General features: G+C 36.8%; 1 long non-coding RNA gene across 1 annotated transcript; it reads right to left on the bottom strand.

Moving 5' to 3' along the window:
• Nucleotides 1–2,115: 2,115 nt before the first annotated feature.
• On the bottom strand, nucleotides 2,116–9,498 carry LOC107567397 (uncharacterized). The gene is made up of 3 exons (XR_001606638.1): nucleotides 9,425–9,498; nucleotides 4,915–4,917; nucleotides 2,116–2,126 (listed from the first exon to the last, which is right to left on the bottom strand). It is a non-coding gene; the product is annotated as an uncharacterized lncRNA (long non-coding RNA).
• Between the last annotated feature and the right edge of the window lie 1,523 nt (nucleotides 9,499–11,021).

Consider the following 11,021-nt stretch of genomic DNA (forward strand, 5'->3'; position numbering starts at 1 on the left):
ATTATACAACATAATATTTTTTTTTCTAGTTTTTTTTTTGTTTGTGTGTGTGTGTGTGTGTGTGTGTGTGTGTGTGTGACAGAGAGAGAGAGAACAGGCTTGGTTCTGGAAGTATTTTTCTATTCAATTTCTCCATAGGGATTACAAAAAATCTTTTGGGTTTGAGTCAAACCAACTCGATCTAAAATTAATTACAACATTACAAACTTTGATTTGGACCAGAAAATAAAATATGAACTAGAATTTTTCAATGAATGAACAAGTCATCCCATGTAGCATTACAAAAGACACAATTTTAATGGCATTGCAACATGCCCAATTAAGTAATTGATTATACAACATAATATTTTTTTTTCTTGTTTTTTTTTTGTTTGTGTGTGTGTGTGTGTGTGTGTGTGTGACAGAGAGAGAGAGAGAGAGAGACCATTAAAACATTACTTATAAAAGCCTGCAGGGCACTGCATGCCATACGGACAAAATTATTCAAAATAACCATCCCCATCAGAATTTGGAAAAAGATTTTCGATAGTGTCATACTGCCTATTGCCCTGTATGGAAGCGAGATCTGAGGCCTAACGAGTAACTACAGTCATAAGGACTGGCACAAACATCCTCTAGAAGCTCTGCATGTAGAGTTCTGCAGAAGCATCCTTCATGTTCACAGAAACACACCTAATAACGCCTGCAGAGCGAAGTTAGGCCATCGCCCCCTAAATCTAATCATTAAAAAAATAGTTTTAAAGTTCTGGATCCACTTAAACTCAAGTTCAGAAGATTCTCTTCATTTTAAAGCACTAAAAACACAAAAAAGAGTGCTCAAAAAAGTCAGATTTGTGTAATGGTGTCAGATCTGACTAACAAAGCAGTCGATATCACCAACCCTGAAAAACATGGAATAATCAAAGAAACTATGAATGAATGAAGAGAAGGAGACATACATACAGCATTGGAAAGAACAAACCAAAGACCAAAGTCGTTTCCAATGTTATCTGAAACTCAACAGAGAGTACAGTCTGGGTGACTATCTGGTCTCAGTCAGGAATATAACACACAGACAATTTCTGACTAAGTACAGACTGAGTGACCACCAGCTAGCCATAGAAAGAGGATGACATAAAAAGACGTGGTTACCTAAAGTAGAGTGAATCTGTAATGAATGTAGATCAGGATCAGTTGAGATGGAGGAACACTTCCTCCTCCACTGTGACAAATACACATCCTTAAGAGACTCACTGTACAGTCAAATACAGCAGAACATTCCTGAGTTCCAGTCAATCCAGGAAAACGACAAATTAAGAATATTACTTGGTGAAGGACATACTTCCTCTTTGGTAGCACATCATATTTATAAATGCCACAGACTAAGAGGTAAAGAGTGAACACTTCTACATTAGTAATACCATCAATGTTAATGTACAGTGGGTACGAAAAGTATTCAGACCCCCTTAAATTTTCACTCTTTGTTATTTTGCAGCCATTTGCTAAAATCATTTAAGTTAATTTTTTTCCTCATTAATGTACACACAGCACCCCATATTGACAGAAAAACACAGAATTGTTGACATTTTTGCAGATTTATTAAAAAAGAAAAACTGAAATATCACATGGTCCTAAGTATTACAATGCTTTGGCAATATGTACCTGAGTATGTCATGCCAATAAAGCAATATTAATTGAATTGAATTGAATAGAGAGAGAGAGAGAGAGAGAGAGAGAGAGAGTTATAAACGTGGAACAGTCATGGCAATTAAGAAATTCCTAAACAGACATATACATTTATTTATTGCAGATTGTTACTTATGCTTATCTGTAAAATATTTAATTGGCTATAATAATAATAATAATAAGGACAATTTCTTATTTATAACAATTTATAACACAATTGATATCCCACTTACTTAAGGCATTTATAAAAGCATATATCATCTTTCTCTGAGCTCCTGGTGCATTTCTATGTCTATGTAATGTCAACATTTTATTACTGAAAACAGATAAAATTTATGGGATTTTTACTTCTGGAGCCCTACTGTTGTGCATTATTGCAGTACTGGTAATATTGTTGACTCATGTATGATAAATTGTTTCTGTTTTTCCTCATTTGCAAGTCGCCTTAATGAATGCATCTGCTGATTGGTTAAATGTAAATGTAACTTTTATCATAATGCGATGCTTCACTTAAAAACAACAACAAAAAACAAACATTCCCCAAATTCTGTGTATCTCCTTCACAGTCACTGTCACCTGCGTTATTTAGAGCTCTAGTACCTGTCAGTCCAGCACACCTGAAAACCCTTTAAGACTCCAGCAGCTGTGCAGGAATCCCCAACACGCATCTATCTTCATTCATACCTGCTGTGTCTCAGTACTGAATATCAAAGGTAAGGACTCTGGGTGGAGAATTACAGTTTGATAAGGACTTTAAAAATATATATCCTTTAACTGAACAAATCGCAGCATCCAAAGACAGATCTGTAAAGGCTGGCACAGCATGTCAATAAGTTACTGCTAAGAAATTAAAAGCAAATAACCCCCCCCCCCCCAAAAAAACAAAACAAAACAAAAACAAATGTGAACATGAATACCATACCAACTGTCAAAAATAATGGGTGAAATCTTAAATAACATTTTTATAAAAGCCAGTGTTTTGTTCAACCTGTTTATTAGTAGAGCTTGCTATGATACACACTATTGCTATTGTTTCGCTTGAGGGATTTGAACAACTCCTAGAATACAGATGAACCATATATTGTCACAACTGAGTGTTTATTGCTTTCATGTTTCATCATTCAAAATGTTTCTATGTGCATTTTATCCAGCTACAGCAATAGCTGGATACCTTTATCCAGAGATCATTATTGGGAGATACCAAGGTCCATCTCTCTACCACTGGAGAAAGCTTAATGGCCAACTTGGATCACATGTGCCTTGATAGCCAATCACTTTATAGCCTTGACATCATTGAGTTGTGTGACAGTCAATCACTGTTTACAGATACCATAGAAATAAATGAGAAGTGCCGTAAACTTAATCTTACATGTTGCAAAATTGTCCATGACTTATCTTATAAAACAGCATTTTTGGGGGCGTAAACTATAAAAAAACGATAAATCAATCCAAAACTAATATTTAATGTGAAACACATTCAAGATTAACCAATAGGCTGTCGATTCATTAAATAATAATCTTAATTTTTTGGTCAAAAGCTCTTTATTCTGTGCAGTGAAGTGTCTGTTCCACTGAGATCTGTTAAAAAAGTGGCAATTGGTCTATTTCCCTGCATACGTTTTTTTTTTTTTGCTTACCTTAAAGCAACACTGTGTCTCTAAAATTATTTCAGTGGTAGAACACCTCTTAACCGGACAAATTCTACTGCCGCTGCTACCTGAGCAGCCTCCTAGCCGCTAGAACCACACTCTGTAAGTTTTATGTTCGGGTCGGTACACACAGCCTCACCCATCCCCTGCCAGCGGAAGAGTGTGACCTGCTTTATGGCATGCTCACATATTTAACTCGTAGCCTGGGTAGAGTTAGCCAAAAGCTAACTATAAGACGAAATGATCTAATATGCAAGTCTCAAAACCAGCGCCATGGCAGAGCCAGCAAAGAAACCAAAAAGGGATTTGTCGGAGGAAGCGAAGAAAAGAAAGAGAGAGAGTGATTGGACACAAACCCAAACACGAATCAATATCGGACAGGCTTATACTTGGTGGCACGAACTGAAAGAGGCAATGGGATGCAAAATGGTTGGAGACTTAGCCTTCCTGCTACTGGATTTGTAAGTCTTATATGTAAATTTTTCTTACTGTCCTGTACTTTTGAGCTTATTTGTACAGCGACAGTATTTACGACACTGGTAACAGACAATTGCGCTTATCAAACACATGGGGGAACGGTGAGCAAAAGTTACATGGTGTTGCTTTAAAGGCTTGCCTTAAAGCATCTTTTCTTTATCCATATAGGCCTATGGGATTTCCTGGAATCTCATATAATTTACAACTTCTATGAGTCTCATTTGTGGACTTTTTGCATGAGGGCACCATCCGGCTTTGAGTATGAAAATCATCATCAAATCACCATCAATATTTCTTCAGATGTGCACACTTTTGGACTAAAAGCACTGATGGACGTTGTTTAGTGAAGCGCTTTCATGAAGAATGTACAGGGGCCGGTTGCACAAACTTATTAGACTAGTCTTAAAAGGTTAGTTATCTAATTTCTTTTCTTCAAGACTGCTCATAACTTTTTAAAGTCAGTTACACAAAGTCTAATGTGAATCCAAAAAGTAAGACTAATTACCCCTTGGCTAACTGGTAGTTGGTCAAACTAGTTTGTAAGACACAGTCTTAACATATAGTGTCTATGTTTAAGCAATTGGCCCCAGCAGTTTTTTTTTCTCAATGGATGCAGCTGAGGCTCATGTTTTATATTAAACACCCTATTATGGTGGCGTCTTGTTTGATCTGTCACTCTAGTCAAATTAACACCTAGTTCTAGTCAAATTAGCACCTTATTCAATACAGTAGAGTCATCATCCAGGACAATTTAGATAAACGCTAAATCTAAATCTAATGATAAACTGCTACCTGAGCAGCCTCCTAGCCGCTAGAACCACACTCTGTCAGTTTTATGTTCGGGTCGGTACACACAGCCTCACCCATCCCCTGCCAGCGGAAGAGTGTGACCTGCTTTATGGCATGCTCACATATTTAACTCGTAGCCTGGGTAGAGTTAGCCAAAAGCTAACTATAAGACGAAATGATCTAATATGCAAGTCTCAAAACCAGCGCCATGGCAGAGCCAGCAAAGAAACCAAAAAGGGATTTGTCGGAGGAAGCGAAGAAAAGAAAGAGAGAGAGTGATTGGACACAAACCCAAACACGAATCAATATCGGACAGGCTTATACTTGGTGGCACGAACTGAAAGAGGCAATGGGATGCAAAATGGTTGGAGACTTAGCCTTCCTGCTACTGGATTTGTAAGTCTTATATGTAAATTTTTCTTACTGTCCTGTACTTTTGAGCTTATTTGTACAGCGACAGTATTTACGACACTGGTAACAGACAATTGCGCTTATCAAACACATGGGGGAACGGTGAGCAAAAGTTACATGGTGTTGCTTTAAAGGCTTGCCTTAAAGCATCTTTTCTTTATCCATATAGGCCTATGGGATTTCCTGGAATCTCATATAATTTACAACTTCTATGAGTCTCATTTGTGGACTTTTTGCATGAGGGCACCATCCGGCTTTGAGTATGAAAATCATCATCAAATCACCATCAATATTTCTTCAGATGTGCACACTTTTGGACTAAAAGCACTAATGGACGTTGTTTAGTGAAGCGCTTTCATGAAGAATGTACAGGGGCCGGTTGCACAAACTTATTAGACTAGTCTTAAAAGGTTAGTTATCTAATTTCTTTTCTTCAAGACTGCTCATAACTTTTTAAAGTCAGTTACACAAAGTCTAATGTGAATCCAAAAAGTAAGACTAATTACCCCTTGGCTAACTGGTAGTTGGTCAAACTAGTTTGTAAGACACAGTCTTAACATATAGTGTCTATGTTTAAGCAATTGGCCCCAGCAGTTTTTTTTTCTCAATGGATGCAGCTGAGGCTCATGTTTTATATTAAACACCCTATTATGGTGGCGTCTTGTTTGATCTGTCACTCTAGTCAAATTAACACCTAGTTCTAGTCAAATTAGCACCTTATTCAATACAGTAGAGTCATCATCCAGGACAATTTAGATAAACGCTAAATCTAAATCTAATGATAAATCTGCAGTGTTGCCAAGTCCACAGTTTTACCGCAATTTTGGCTACCTTTACACAGTTAAACTGATCTCCTCTCTCCCCCCGGAATGTGATTTTGACAGAGTGGAAAACCATGATTGGGCTAGTTTTGGACTAGATTTGAAAAGCAATTGGCCTGGTTGTGTTTCACAGACCTGGCAACCCTGCTAATCTGTAACATATTTCAGTAATAGGATTTTATGAGTTAAAAAAGAAAAACAATAACTGTTTAATGCAAGTTATTTCACAATCTGCTAATTCAAGTCCATAACTTGCAGTGCTGCATGTCCCTGTAATAGTGCCAAAAGTAGCAGTGCTCCAGACTACAGCTCTCTCTCTCTCTCTCTGTTTCTCTCTGCTGCCAGTCATATTTCATGAAGGTTCCATTCTGTGTGAGATCCCATATAGAGGTGAATTCTAAAGCAATACTTATCTTACATTAGTATGTTTCACTTGATAAGTGAGAACAGTGTAGGCTTGCTCGCCTCATTGAAGCAAATCATATAATGCATTGTGAGAAGTTCAGTGAAAAAAATCCATTCAAGTTGGCAGACAAAGCAAGAGAAATGTCAATTATAAATCTAATTCATCCAGTAGTGAATAGCGATAAATGTGGATATTTTTATTTATTTATTTTTGCACAATGTTAGTGTATGCTACATAATTGTATGCTTATAAGAGTATCATATCATAAGGTTAGCATCATACTAACATCAAACTTTATTAAAATCAATAGATATTGTGAGTTGAATTTCTTTTGAAATTCTCATAAGAACTACTACCTAAAAATAGCATTTTATATTGGCCACTTATGAAGTTACATTTCAGTTAGGATGTAGGATGTTGGGAATGCAGGCTGTATACACCAATATATCATGTATATTATTAAATAATTTTATTGATAAAATTAATCAAAAATGTTATATCTATGAATATTTGTATTAGAAGTAGTAGTAGTAATAATAATAATAATAATAATGCATTTATTATTGTTGTTGTTGTTATATTTAATCAAGATTTTAATCCATATCCAACAGTATTTATTAAATATAACCTGTTAATAGTAATAATAATTGTACTTATTTGTATGTTTATTAAATAATATATATTATACAACGTTAGTAATAATAATGAAAATTGTATTATTGTATTATTGTATTTTTGTTAATTTTAAAATAAATAAAGGTTATTTTATTAATACCTTTATATTTACGGTACATTAATGTTTTTGATAAAATTAATATTTAAACATAAATTAAATAAAATGTGTAGTAGTAGTAGTAGTAGTAGTAGCAGCCTAGTAGTGGTAGTAGTAGTAGTAGTAATAATAATAATAATAATAATAATAATATGCATTTTATAATATGCCTATAATAATAATTATTATTATTATTATTATTGTTATCATCATTATTATTATTATTATTTAAGTATTATTTTTAAATACAGTATATCTTTTTAATATAGTTTAAGCGTGTTCTTATATTCTGTGAAAGTGATAAATCCAGACAGGTTTGGCATGATGTGCACAACCAAGGGCTCAAGCATAAGACTCTGTGTTTCCTTTCCTAATTTGTTATTGAAATAAAGATCCAGTTGGTGTGGTGGAGGGAAGCATTGTTGTCATATCATGCTGTGATTGTCAAGATCAAATAGTCCTGCTCCTCTTTTTTTCAGAAGTCCGGATTCACCACAAGTGAGCAAGGACACCTTTATCTGAAGACCCAGATCCAGTACCAGATTTTCCCATTGGTCCATTTCCAGGCCTTCCTACCTGGCCGTAAAGGTGCTTTACAGATTTATTCACATAGCTTAGCTTCGGCCCTCTGACATGTATGATGTCAGAGCGCTGCATGATGTGGAAGTTGTTTTTCCCACAGGCCAGAGAAGATCAATAGTCTTTGAAGTATGTTTGCATGTGTATTGTGTGTGTGGGTGAACAGGCTTCGCAGGAGTAATCAGACCTGTAAAGTAGTCTGATGTTGGCTTCTGCGATTTGACCTCCACTCTAGTGAAGATCTACCCATCCTACAGCAAATCCCTACATGTAGATATGCATGTGTTTGCATTTGTGCATGTGTGTGTGTGCATGCATACTAACCCGGAGCATGTGTAGGTGTGTGTTTTGCTGTATGCGGGCTCTTTGTATTCTTTGTATGCTCTTCACTGGATCAAAAGTGCAAGACTCAGTCCTGATCTCAGTGTGTCCCAAATGATTCCTTTGACTGATGTACAAATCACTTGTTTACATTCTTGTACAAGTCTTTACAAGTCTATTTAATCTTTCTCTAGTTTTCTCTCTTGTTTTCTGCTCTGAGAAATATTAAGATCTTCGTTTCTCTTGAACCACACTGCAAAAAAAAAAATGCTTAATCAGTGTTCTGATTATTTTTAATCAGTCTTTTATATATATATATTTTTTTTTTCCATTACAAAATATAATTAAAAAAGGTAAAAGTGATCTTTTCAAAAATGTACATTTACTTGATAAAGTATTTTGCGTATATGTTAGATTCACTTTGCCAATGGGGGATTAATTAAAATAATTAATAATAAGATAATTATTAATAATAATTAGATTGGTTGGTTCTTTTATGTTTGTAATGCAATTTAATAATAATAATAATAGTGCATTTACATTATAGCATTTCTGTATCATTCATTTAGCATATTCTATTGTTCACAAAGGAGGAAAATTATTTAGGAAAAAATATAAACACAAACAATAATCACAAGAAGCCAACAATTTCAGCAATGCCACAATACAAACATTTGATTAAATGTCAATTTACAATCATCGCAATTATTATTTATATGGAAGGAATGATGTGAATAGAGTGCTGGGAAAAATAAAGAAACAAAAGATTGATTGATGGACAGATAGAAGCTCACAGATGGTCAAACAGACATACAGAGGGGATAGATAGATAGACAGACAGACAGACAGACAGACAGACAGATAGATAGATAGATAGATAGATAGATAGATAGATAGACAGACAGACAGACAGACAGACAGACAGACCGACCGACCGACCGACCGACCGACCGACAGACAGACAGATAGATAGATAGATAGATATTTCATATTTCAGCTGCTATTTGTCATTTTCATCCTTTTCTCATTATTAGATTCTCTATAAATGACTCTGATTCTGGCTGAACCACAGGGGTCAGAATGAGACGGAGACAGCATGAAATGTGGACAAAAACACAATTTAACACGTAATATCTCATTAATGAGCTGTATTAGTATTTCGTGAATTTCCCATATTTCAGCTGCTATTTGTCATTTTCATCCTTTTCTCATTATTAGATTCTCTATAAATGACTCTGATTCTGACTGAACCACAGGGGTCAGAATGAGACGGAGACAGCATGAAATGTGGACAAAAACACAATTTAACACGTAATATCTCATTAATGAGCTGTATTAGTATTTCGTGAATTTCCAAAGGTCATGTCTATTCAATTCAGTCAATTAAATATTGATACCCATTACTTTTCAGCTCCGCAAACACACGCACAAACAAGGGAAGCAGCGTGGACAGAGAGGCGTTATAGTTTAGCCACTAATCGCTGTGTCATATAGTGAGGGAGACATCATTGAAAGGTCGTTGTGACCGTTTAACCGTTCCGATTACCTGTTGGTCTGTTTTTCGCACGCGTTCCTTCCAGTGCATTCAGCAGCGAGTGCCCGTTTGTCTCGCTGCGTGTCTTATTGGAGCTCACCGCGCGGTGGCACCGTGCGTCAGCCCCCTCCGCGCGCACCTCTCTCTCCGATCCGCTGCTCATGATGCTGGAGATCTTCAGCGCAACGGGCCGGTTCCTGGGCGGCATTCATGACAGTTTGATCTCTCACGAATACCGTTTCGCATCACAGCGGAGCTTTACGCAGAGCATGGTTCGACTGGACCAAACGGCACCGTGTCGCACTAAAACTGGACTTGGAAAGTTACTTAAACCGAATGAAGCTTATTCTGCATCTGGGCGGACTCAGTGAACGGGAGGTTCTTCACTGCAAAAGACTCGTCTTGGGGATAACAAATAGCAACGCGCCAGGAACAGAGCTAACTTTTGTTTTTTCTGAAATGAGAATAACACAGCGACATTGATCATGAGCGAATTATCACCCGTCTAATCATAGCCTGGGGACCGTTATCAACAGTTCGCGAACTAGAGGCGTTTGCGGTCTGCATTTGGGAATATACTTAATGATCAAACATTTGTTAAGTGAATGCATGAGAGTAGAGCCAGTGGATGAAAGAATACAAGTGTCAGACTTCTGTGCATTGGAGTCGTAGACTGTTAAGAACTGAAGTTTTAACATACCGTTCACAAACTCACACCTACAACGGAGTTGAACAATATTCAAGTTTCAGATATACATGTAAAGAATTAGTCTTTTGAGTCGCACAAGTCCTCGCACGAGACGCGCCACAGACACTCCAGAAAATTACGCGCACAACTGTGGCTGGACTGTGGAGGAGCAACATGTACCCGGCGTGCCGGACAAACGCGTTCAGTGTCTCTCCATCTGCCTCTCTGGCAATGTTTGGGAATTCGGGTGAAGCGAGAAAGAGACCCTGTTGGATTGTAATATTGCTGTCGGTGCTCCTACATCTGGCGTCAGCACAAGGTAAAGAGCGCTTCTTCAAGTTTCTGTGTAAAGGCTGGAAATGAACTGTCTCCAAAGACCCTTAAAAACGCAGAGTGAGCCCGAGGGACTAACATTTAACCTTGAGTTCTGTAGTCATTTAATTTGGCTTAATTACTGTTTAAAATGAACATAGAGCAAGAACAGCATGAGTTTAATGATAAATCATAATACATACAGATGAATCAAGCATGTACAGCATCACTTAACAGTAAAATAAAATGCCTATTTAGTTCTTAATTCACAAAATACGTGCATCTTGCTACATCTTCCCCTATATGTGCGATATGTGCCAGCCAGCTTTGTGCTCGCTCTCTTTCTCTTCTCTTTTATCTCTTTCTCGTGGAGACACTGTACAGCAGTGCTTGTCAATCCTGGAGTCCCTACACTCTTAAAAATAAAGGTGCTTCAAAAGGTTCTTCAAGCGATGCCATAGAAGAACCATTTTGGGTTCCAATTACAGGCTATAATGCTCCAAAAAGCACTATAATTAACGCAATTCATGCAACTCATGCACTATATTCCAAACTTGTATCCGAATTTGCATGCTGTCTGAGTAGGTATACTAGATT

This window comes from Sinocyclocheilus grahami, unplaced genomic scaffold (assembly GCF_001515645.1).
Source record: "Sinocyclocheilus grahami isolate Dianchi unplaced genomic scaffold, SAMN03320097.WGS_v1.1 scaffold1155.1, whole genome shotgun sequence".
Classification (NCBI taxonomy): Eukaryota; Metazoa; Chordata; class Actinopteri; order Cypriniformes; family Cyprinidae; genus Sinocyclocheilus; species Sinocyclocheilus grahami.